The 9,493-nt window shown below is 35.4% G+C and overlaps 1 long non-coding RNA gene across 1 annotated transcript; it reads left to right on the top strand.

Moving 5' to 3' along the window:
* The first annotated feature begins 4,317 nt into the window (after positions 1–4,317).
* Positions 4,318–8,428, top strand: LOC138140558 (uncharacterized). The gene is made up of 5 exons (XR_011162606.1): positions 4,318–4,535; positions 5,310–5,500; positions 5,554–5,802; positions 5,856–5,969; positions 6,641–8,428. It is a non-coding gene; the product is annotated as an uncharacterized lncRNA (long non-coding RNA).
* Positions 8,429–9,493: the final 1,065 nt, after the last annotated feature.

The raw sequence follows: 9,493 nt of genomic DNA, 5'->3' as shown, positions 1-9,493 counted from the left end.
ATCAAAGGCGATTAGCATTGTGATCATGCGCTAAAAACTGTACTACCTATGCCATGCAGAGAGGTCTGTTTGTATTCAAAGTTTGCAGATTGAGATCCCAAATTTGAAAGACTGTTGTCTAAAAATGATGAAGCATCTTTCAGAAACAAATTTAGAAGCAGCGGCTACGGTTTCACAAAAATCATCAGAATGGCATGAGATGAGGCGTTTTAGAATAACTGGTGAGTATTTATAACAACTAATAATTTTAAATGCTATTCTGTTTATACGCATTCAAAATCTGATTGGGAAAAAAAGCAAAAGTGTTTGTTTTCCAAAAATTGTTGCTACAAGACATGGAAATATATAGGTAGGTCCCGATATAACATGCCAAAAAAATTCTGGGCCATCAGAAGGATCTAACAAGTCCAGAAAACCCATTTTTATTAGGTCCAAAATAATGGGGAGAAATTAACCCCTATCCACACCCATTCGACACTGCTGTTCAGAAAAATACGTACCTAGTCAGGAATTAATTCTTGGTGTTTGTAAGGAAGGCAGTATCTAACAGTATCTGACAAATTGAATCAAATTAATGACATTTATTGAAAACGCTGTAGGCTGTGTGCGTTAATTCACTAGGTTATTTAAGTACAAAAGCCGATTTTGTAGCCAGAGATAAATGAACAATAAATAAGGTGGTGTTCCTCAAAGTGTAAATAAATGTAGAGCTAGTGTGTGCAAAATTGTGGAAGAACTGTGTATTAAGAGTATCGTCTTCATTGTGGTTAAACAGTCAAAATAATGTAATGAATAAATTATTTACATTTTACATACTCGAAATTAATCAAAGGTAACTAACTATAAGCTGTTGCAAATACTGAACCTTCCCCTTCAGAGTCTGTTTTACATAACTGTAATGATCATAACGATCATGATTATTCCGTAGTTAATTGTGTTATTCCCAAAAAAATTGATTCAAATGGATATGTTGCAATGGAAGTTAGTAGCATTAGTGAACTTTCGCCACCTGACAGCTGCTCCACTCCAAAAAAAGGGGAAAACAAAGGCAATTTAAGAAAAGTCGGAGTTACAAAAAACGAATGTACAGCTAGAAAACGCGAAATGTATAAGATTCACAGGAATATAAGTTCGCGTATGTGTAAATTAAAGAAAAGTTTAGAGAAAGAACAAAATCAAGTAAAATCAATTAAAAAGTTGCTTGAAGCAAATACTTTTGATATTATTGAAAAAAATTAAATGATGTAACAAAGGATTTCATTAAATCACAACTTCGTAATGCAAACAAACCAAATTATGGTCGACGCTGGACCGACGAAGATTAGGCGTTCGCATTAATATACAAGAGAAGTCCCCCGTGTATATAGATATTTGTCATGCTATTTTTTGTTGCCTTCTATAAGAACCTTAAAACAAATTTAGTCTAACATTCCTTTCGATGCTGGTATTAATCAAACATTATTAATGGAATTGAAAGCCAAAAATCACGAAATGAATGATTTAAAAAAATACCCTACACTAATATTTGATGAAATATCTGCAGTGGATATCATTACGAGCGAGAAAAGGATATAATTTTGGGATATGAAGATTTAGGGGGAGTTAGGCCGAACTGCGAAATCGGCCAATCATGCATTTGTTATAATGATTAGTGGTTTGCGACGAAATTGGAAACAGGTTCTAGCATACTATTTTACATTTGCTTGTATGCCTAGCTTGAGCTTGAAAACAATTTTGACCAACGGAATTGCTCAATTACAAAAGATAGGCCTTAAGCCTATGGCAACGATATGCGACCAAGGCTCAACACCAAAGAAAGCCTTAAAAGAATTGTGCTCTGAAACCAATGGCTCTGACCCATACGTTTTTTATGTAAATGGAGAGCCGATTGTTACGATCTTCGACGTACCGCATTTACTAAAATGCATGAGAAATACCATGTTGCGTTGCAGTATACAATTTGCAGCAAATAAAGTTGCAAAATGCAAAATATCGATTCCGAAAGCTAGTTTAAATTATTACATAATTTCAAAGATTCCTTTGTGAAAATGAGAGTCAAAACTGCAGCCGCTCAACTGAGCCATACTGTCGCAGCTGCAATTAATGTGTACTCCATGTCACATCCTGACAGATTACCGGCTGAAAGTGTTCATACAGCAGAATTTGTCGAAAAAATTGATTGCCTATTAGATTTTCTAAATGGCTACAGTTTATTTCCCGATCACGGGAAGGGATATCGCTGCGTTCTGCAAGATGGTTCTCCTCATTCAGAGTTATTATTATTATTGTTGACGGCTAACAGGCTTGACGCCCAATTAGAAGCCCTGCCAAAAAGAAAATGATACACAAAACACAATCACAACACAACAACCATTACACACAGAGCATCCCAACACCCAGGCTACAACTACCGAGCACTCATCTGAGTAGGATCGCACTGGTTCACGAGAAGATGGAGAAGAATTTTTCGATCTGCGAAATGCTGCAACAAAAAATATCGATGTGGGCCTCGACAATCGGGTAATTTCGCAGCATTCGAGTGACAGGTGACTTAAGCCCGATGTCCGTGTGGCGCTGACCGATGTAGAAAACACTCCTTACCCTAGATCCCGACCGGTTAACCCTCGAACTGATCCTCTCCAGAACGTGAGGACATTCTTGCAGCCCTCTGAACAATTTGAACAAAAAGAGTTATGGGAATCGCTTTTGACAGAGATGAAATATTGGAAAATAATTTTTGCAGACAAAACTAATAAAGATGTCACTGCAGAATATCCTTATCTGCAAAATTGGCAAATATCTATTAGAGCCATTCGTTACTTATGGAGTGAATTGAAAAATGTGGGTTTTAATTACATAATTACGTTCTTTCAATCAGGACCCCACTGAAAACTTATTTGGGATGATTCGACAACATTGTTGTCAAAACATTTAACCCAAGTTGCCACCAATTTGTTGCAGCTCTCAAGACGGTGGTAATTAATAATTTGGCAATGCCGAGGGCACCGTCGACCAACTGCGAGGCAGATGACTGCCAAAATCTAGATAATTTTAAAAAATTCTTGAATAGATCGGAGTTAACTTCTATTCCCCATTTGTCTACAGACATTTCTGCCACAAGTACTTCATTTACAGACATTTATGTTCCAAGTACTTCATCTGCAGACATTGCCCTTCCAAGTACTTCTGCTGCATGCCCAACAAACTATATACCAGCAGAATTTGCTGACAGACGAGTTTTTTTATTCACTTATTACTAAGAATGTTGTAGATCAAAAATGTTTAACTCAGGCCGGTGCATACGCTGCCGGCTATTTATTTAAAAAAAAAAAAATTACCAGATGAGTGTCAGATTTGTAAAAATAATTTGTATTCGGATCAAACTGAAGAAGAACATTTGTTCACAAGCTTCAAAGAATACAATAATGAAAGTTATAGATTAAAATATGCAAGTAAGCAAGTGGTTGCTCTTTTAGAAAAATTGCATACCAGTCTATATGCATTTTTAGATCCAGACGGGTATTAAAAATGCGTGAGTAAAGAAATATTTTTTCTAAATAGTTTTGGTGATTTCTGTCTGATACATAATTGTCACATTTTGTTCATAGATGCTGCCGTAACTTTATTAAATTTTAAATACGTAAAATATTGAAAAAAAAAAACAAAAAATCGTACTAGTGCTTATTACCAATTTCAAAAGAAAACAAACTTGTTGAAATAGATAATTTACAAATGTTGTTCATTTATTGTATGTTTTTTGGAGATTTTTTATTTGTAATAAATAAAGGCCGGATTTATATGCATTTGCATATTTTTTTGCTAAACAGCTTCGGATTACTTTAAAGTTTTCTTGGCATTTCAGATGATTCTAAATAAAATAACATCATTCTTATTATGCATATTATTGCATATTTAGCAATAAAAGCATATTTTACAATAAATGCATATTTATTTGCATATAACCCAGGAAAACGCACATCTGGAAAAAATATCCGCCATTTTGTTTTTGGAAATACTAATAAGTAATAACAAATTCGTAATCAGCGATCTCGAAAACCCCTATCTGCCAATTTTCAATAAATTATTCTGATTCTTTCGACTTTTGGCCAGCTTTTCGGTAATTTTTTCCCCTGTGCGGCGCCGGCGCACAGTGGGAGAAAACATAAATTCGCACATAAATTATTCGTAGAAGACTCTCGCAGGGGGTGTGGACTCGTATAGGTGACCTTGAAACAAGTTTTATTTCGAGGAGAGTATAGATGGCGCTGCAGGCAGCTAAAAATATTTGTTACCAACCCAGAGTTGGTAATTCTTACGCGTTTCCCTAAACTTTTTAAAGTTTACATATTATCTAGACCTAGAGCTCTGATCATTCAGATTTAAAAAACAAAAAATTGTTCGAGAATCTTAGTGCGTGCAAGTGATAGTTTCGCCTGTTTGATCTATTTTCTTTGATTTTATTGTAGTTGAACATTTTTGTATTTGAAAATGAAACGTTGTTGTGTACCTGCATGTGAAGATAAAACTAGCCGCAGGTAAGTAAATATCATTTAATGCTGTCTCGCCAAAAAAGTAGCAAGCCATAATGCTGTTTTTTTTTAATATTTCATATTTTCTTAATTATATGTGGATCATATAAGACAGAAACTTTTTACGCAATACAATTAGTGTCCTAGAACATTAATTGTATGTAAAAATTAAGAATTGTAACAATATAAATAAAATAGCAACTTGTAAATTAGATTTTTAGGCAAATTTTCAAACAAACATTAGGTACTGTTATAAATTCCGAAATTGCCGCTTCACTGTTCATATTATGTATCAATCGTGTTTGTATTTTGTTTAAATGGGAATCGAAGGACAAATCAGGCCCAAAATTTCGTTTAAAAGTGGTAAAAAACCATGTAATAATCTACTCTTCACAAGTTCTTTCGAAAAGAACTGTGTAAAACAATAGCATTAGACCTTTTTTTTTATTATATAGGGTGTCCCTCCTAAGGCTTTTAGGTCTAATATGTCTGTTGTTTACAAACATATTTTTCTGAAATTTAAAATAATTATGGATAATTTAACATGAAAAAAATCGTAGTCTTAAGAATGTGATTTTAATTTGCCTTGTTTACTGTTACTGAAAAGTCAATCTTCATTAGATCATTTTCGCGTACAGAGAATGCAATAGGAATGACAGCAACATTAATTTTTATACAAGGGCGGCCACCACTCTAAGCCTAATTTAGATTTTCTTGAACCCAATAATATAAATAAGTATAATATAATAACTTTATGTCATTTTATATATTAATTTACAGATATGCTATACCGTCCGAAAAACGGATTCATGCTATTTGGATCGAAAGAATTGGTAATCCTAAACTGCTAGGATTGGATCCAAAAAATTTAAGCAGAAATTATCGCGTTTGAAAAAATCACTTTGCTGAGAACTGCATTGATGCGAGCGACCGTTTATTGCGATATGCACTTCCTACTTTGAACCTACACGGTAAGTACTTGGGACAAAAATGTATGCATAATAAAAATGAATTTGTTTTTCAGCATTTACAGAAGGATCCAGTGAAGAGAATTGTTTCAGTCGTCCTCCGGAAGAACGCAAATGCATTACTCCGGATAAACTAAAAGGTATTGTTTCAAATTTTTTTTCAGGTGGGTTTCCATCTTCACTTTCGACTCTACCGCATTCTCCGGAAGCCATGTCTGTAAAGACTTCTACGAAGACATATTCTTCTTTATCTTCTCTACAAGCGAAACGTCTGAAAACTTCTTTGTTTGATACTGTATTGAAAGGTATGTGTCAACATTAAATTGTCAATTTTTGAAAAAAAAATTAAAAATTTTAGGTTCCGTTATTAACACATTCGAGGAAGCAGGGTTGTACAATTTGGGCGTGCAAGCACTTCCATCTACCTCTAGTGCCAGTGCTAGTCCCACTCCAAGAATGCAACACGATTCATGTAAATTTCTTTATTTTCATTAGTTATTATTAGGGTTAGGCGGAAAATAGTTGGCGCCCCCCACCAGTCCGCTACAGCGTCGCACCGCTATCTTTTCGCTGCTAGCGTGAACCGTGGATCGTTTTATAATAGGAGCGCGCTGCACTGGATCGTGATGGTGGGAGGTATTCTTGACGCGCTCACTATTTTTCGCCTAAGTCTAGTTATTATTTTGCCGTAATTTTATTTAAATTAATTGAATCATTGTGTGCTCAAAATGTACAAATCTGTACTGTTTGAGCAGATATTTTATACATTGATATTTAATTTTATTTTAATCCATCGGGTGTATCAATCATCGCGGACAGCACTGAAAGTACACCGAACATCGAGAAAACTTATCATTTGTGTTAATGACCCTTTGTTAACGTACAAGAGCATTTGCAAGTGACAAAAAAAAGATTTTTATGAAGTAAATATCGGTTTGTAAATTTACAAAAATAAGTTCGTAGTATAACTTACAAGGGAATAAGAGTTGTAACAGTTTTTCTTAAAAAAGAAGGCTCCAGAACTTTCTTTGATGCAAATTCGTGACCTATGAAGCAGCAAGAATCTTTGCTGAAAGGGTTGTTTTGACACACTCGATATTATTGTTTTTTAGTCAAAGAGACTAAGGTTTTTTTATTTTACAGCTGTGAGAACTTCAAAGAAGAGTAAAGGCCTTCTTCAATCAGTAGTAGTTACAAGACAAAATCATCTTTCGCCAAAAGCAAAATTTTTTTACAAGCGAACGAAGTCTCTCCAACAAGTTGCGGCGAAATTAAGAAGTAAGGGCAAACAAGGGTAAACAGAAAATTAAATTACTTGGCAAAGAAGGAAGGAGTATTGAGATATTTAAAAGACGTTAATGAAATTACTGCTGATTTTGTTTTTGTCCCAATTACGAACACAAAAATATAAACCGAGGGGTCGCAGGTTTACTGTAAATGACAAAATTTTGGCTCTATCTATATATAAACACAGTGGTCGTGGATACCGTTTCCTATCAAAAATTTTTAGTTTACCATCAAGAAAAATTCTTACAGAAATGTTAAATAAAATTCCTTTCCAAACTGGAATTAACGAATCAATTTTTAATCATCTGAAAAAACGTGTATTTGACATGGAAACTATAGAAAAGCACTGTGTTTTGATATTCGATGAAATTTCGTTGTCTCCCGGCTTACAATATAATTCACGAACAGATTCTGTAGAGGGTTTTGTGGATTCCGGCGGTTCAGATCGTCGCCTTGCATTTGCCGATCGTGCATTAACTTGTATGGTCAAAGGAATCTACAAAAAGTGGAAGCAAACTGTTTGCTTTACTTTTTGTGAAGGAACGACGTCCACCGACCAGCTGTCAAAAATTTTAAAAGAGGTCATTCGTCAGTTACGCAGTTGTGGTCTGATTGTTTTGGCGACAATATCTGACCAAGGTGCTACTAATCAGGCGGTTGTAAATCAACTGATTTCAAGTACGAATAGGCAATAGGCTTATCTAATTGATGGGGTAGAAGTGGTACATTTATTTGATTTTCCCCACTTAATCAAGTGTATTAGGAACATGCTATTAACTAAAGAACTTCATTTTGTTCAGGAAGGTGTCGAAAAAGTAGCATCATGGTCTCACATTGAGCGTCTCTACGAGGTAGACAAGAAGCAGGGTGTATACAGTCAGTTCACAAAACTCACCGATGAACATGTCATACCTTCTAAAATTAAAAAAATGAAGGTAAAGAACTGTACGCAAGTGTTTAGTCACACAGTAGGTACGGCTATGCATGTAGCTGCCAGAGTTAGTACAGAACTCTCTGCAGAATCTGCCTTTTATATACATCCGAAAGCTACTGAGACAGCTGATTTGTTATTATTCTTTGATAAGCTTTTTGATAGTGTTAATGGTAGTTTTAAGCATCTATCACCAGGAAAAGAACTGCGGAGTGTAGTGACACAAAAGTCAAAACATGTTTTTTTTTTCTGGAAATCTTGCTTGCCAGTTATTTCATCCACGTTTTTCACTTTACCTAATTCAAGAGTACCCGTCAAACCACCATGTTTGAAAAATTGGATATTTTCACTTCGTGGGTTAATTTATTTAACACCGCAATTATTTAAAAAAAAAAATCGTTATTTTGCACCTAGACGTTTCAACCAAGATCCTGTTGAAAACTTCTTTTCTTGTATTAGAAGCCATGGAGTTCGTAATACAAATCCTAAATGTTCTTCTTTTATATCGTCTTGTAAATCTTTAATTGTGAATAATTTTGTTTCACCACATTCCGCAGGTGCTAATTGCATACCAGATACGTCAACAGGTGCTTTAGACAATTTACGGTCATTTGTGGAGCAGCGAAATACAATTCACGTCCAACCTGATGTACCCCCATTAGTTATACCTATTTTTATTAGAACGAGCTGTGTGACAAATTATGTCTCATCATATGTGGCTGGGTTCGTTACAAAGAAAATGTTACAAAAAAGTTTGTGTGACTTTTGTAAGCAAAGAATTTCCATGGCTGTTCCTCTAGAACAAAACATTTTAATTTCCCAACGACAATTTGAAAGGTGCAATTTAATTCACGCATGTAGTGATTTTACTTTAATTTTTACACAAATCAGACAATTTTTGTTGGAAACTATTCCAAAATATATATTATGTTACGGTATCAAACAAAAATTACGTTCAATTTGTGCCGCCAATTGTTTTCAAAAGATTTCGCCGCTCTTTTGTCCACAGCATCAAGATAGTGTTACCTCATTTATAGAATTGTGCGTTAATGTTATATTCCATTCTTATTTGAACAATATTAACAAAAAATTATTGGGGAAGGATTTAAGGCATGTAAATCAAGACCTTCTGATAAAATTAGCGTACGATAAATATCTCAAACGCCGCAAAAAGTAATTTAATTTGTAGAATTAAACTGTATTTGCCCTACGGGCTTTAAAGGATTTCCTGTTTACTCGCTGTCTCTTGCTGGACAAACTATAGGTAGGACCTTGTTCGCTTTTCTCACTGTCTCTCTAATGTGCGCGGCTGGCTCTCTCGTTGAACGTGTAGCCCAAGTAATTGAACTCACTTACTCGTTCTGTTTTGCTTTCTTCTCAATTCCACGCCTCTCTTTTTACCTTTCCTCTTTCTCATATGAAACACCAACATTTTCCTCTTTTCCACATTCACTACCAGCTTTTTCTTCCTCATATACTTTCCCAGGTTCCTCATGATTTCTTTCATTTCTCTCTCACTCTTCGCCACAGTCACAAGGTATCAGTCGTCCGTAAACGCCAGGCTGCAAACTTTCTCCCTAACCACCACACTCCCCCCCCCCCGCTTGTGCTTTCTTTAGCATTTCGTCCACGAATACATTGTGAACAGTCCCTACAGTCCACCGACAATCCCTCTCCTCTCCATGCCCCGTTCATTATTTCGACCATTCTCTCAAGTGTTCTCTCTGTCCCATACACCCATGCTTCATTCTGCACTCTGTCCTTCCCCGGTGCCTTTC

Source organism: Tenebrio molitor, chromosome Y (assembly GCF_963966145.1).
Source record: "Tenebrio molitor chromosome Y, icTenMoli1.1, whole genome shotgun sequence".
Lineage (NCBI taxonomy): Eukaryota > Metazoa > Arthropoda > Insecta > Coleoptera > Tenebrionidae > Tenebrio > Tenebrio molitor.
The sequence above is the reverse complement of the archived record's forward strand: the minus strand, read 5'-3'. Positions and strand labels throughout refer to the sequence as shown.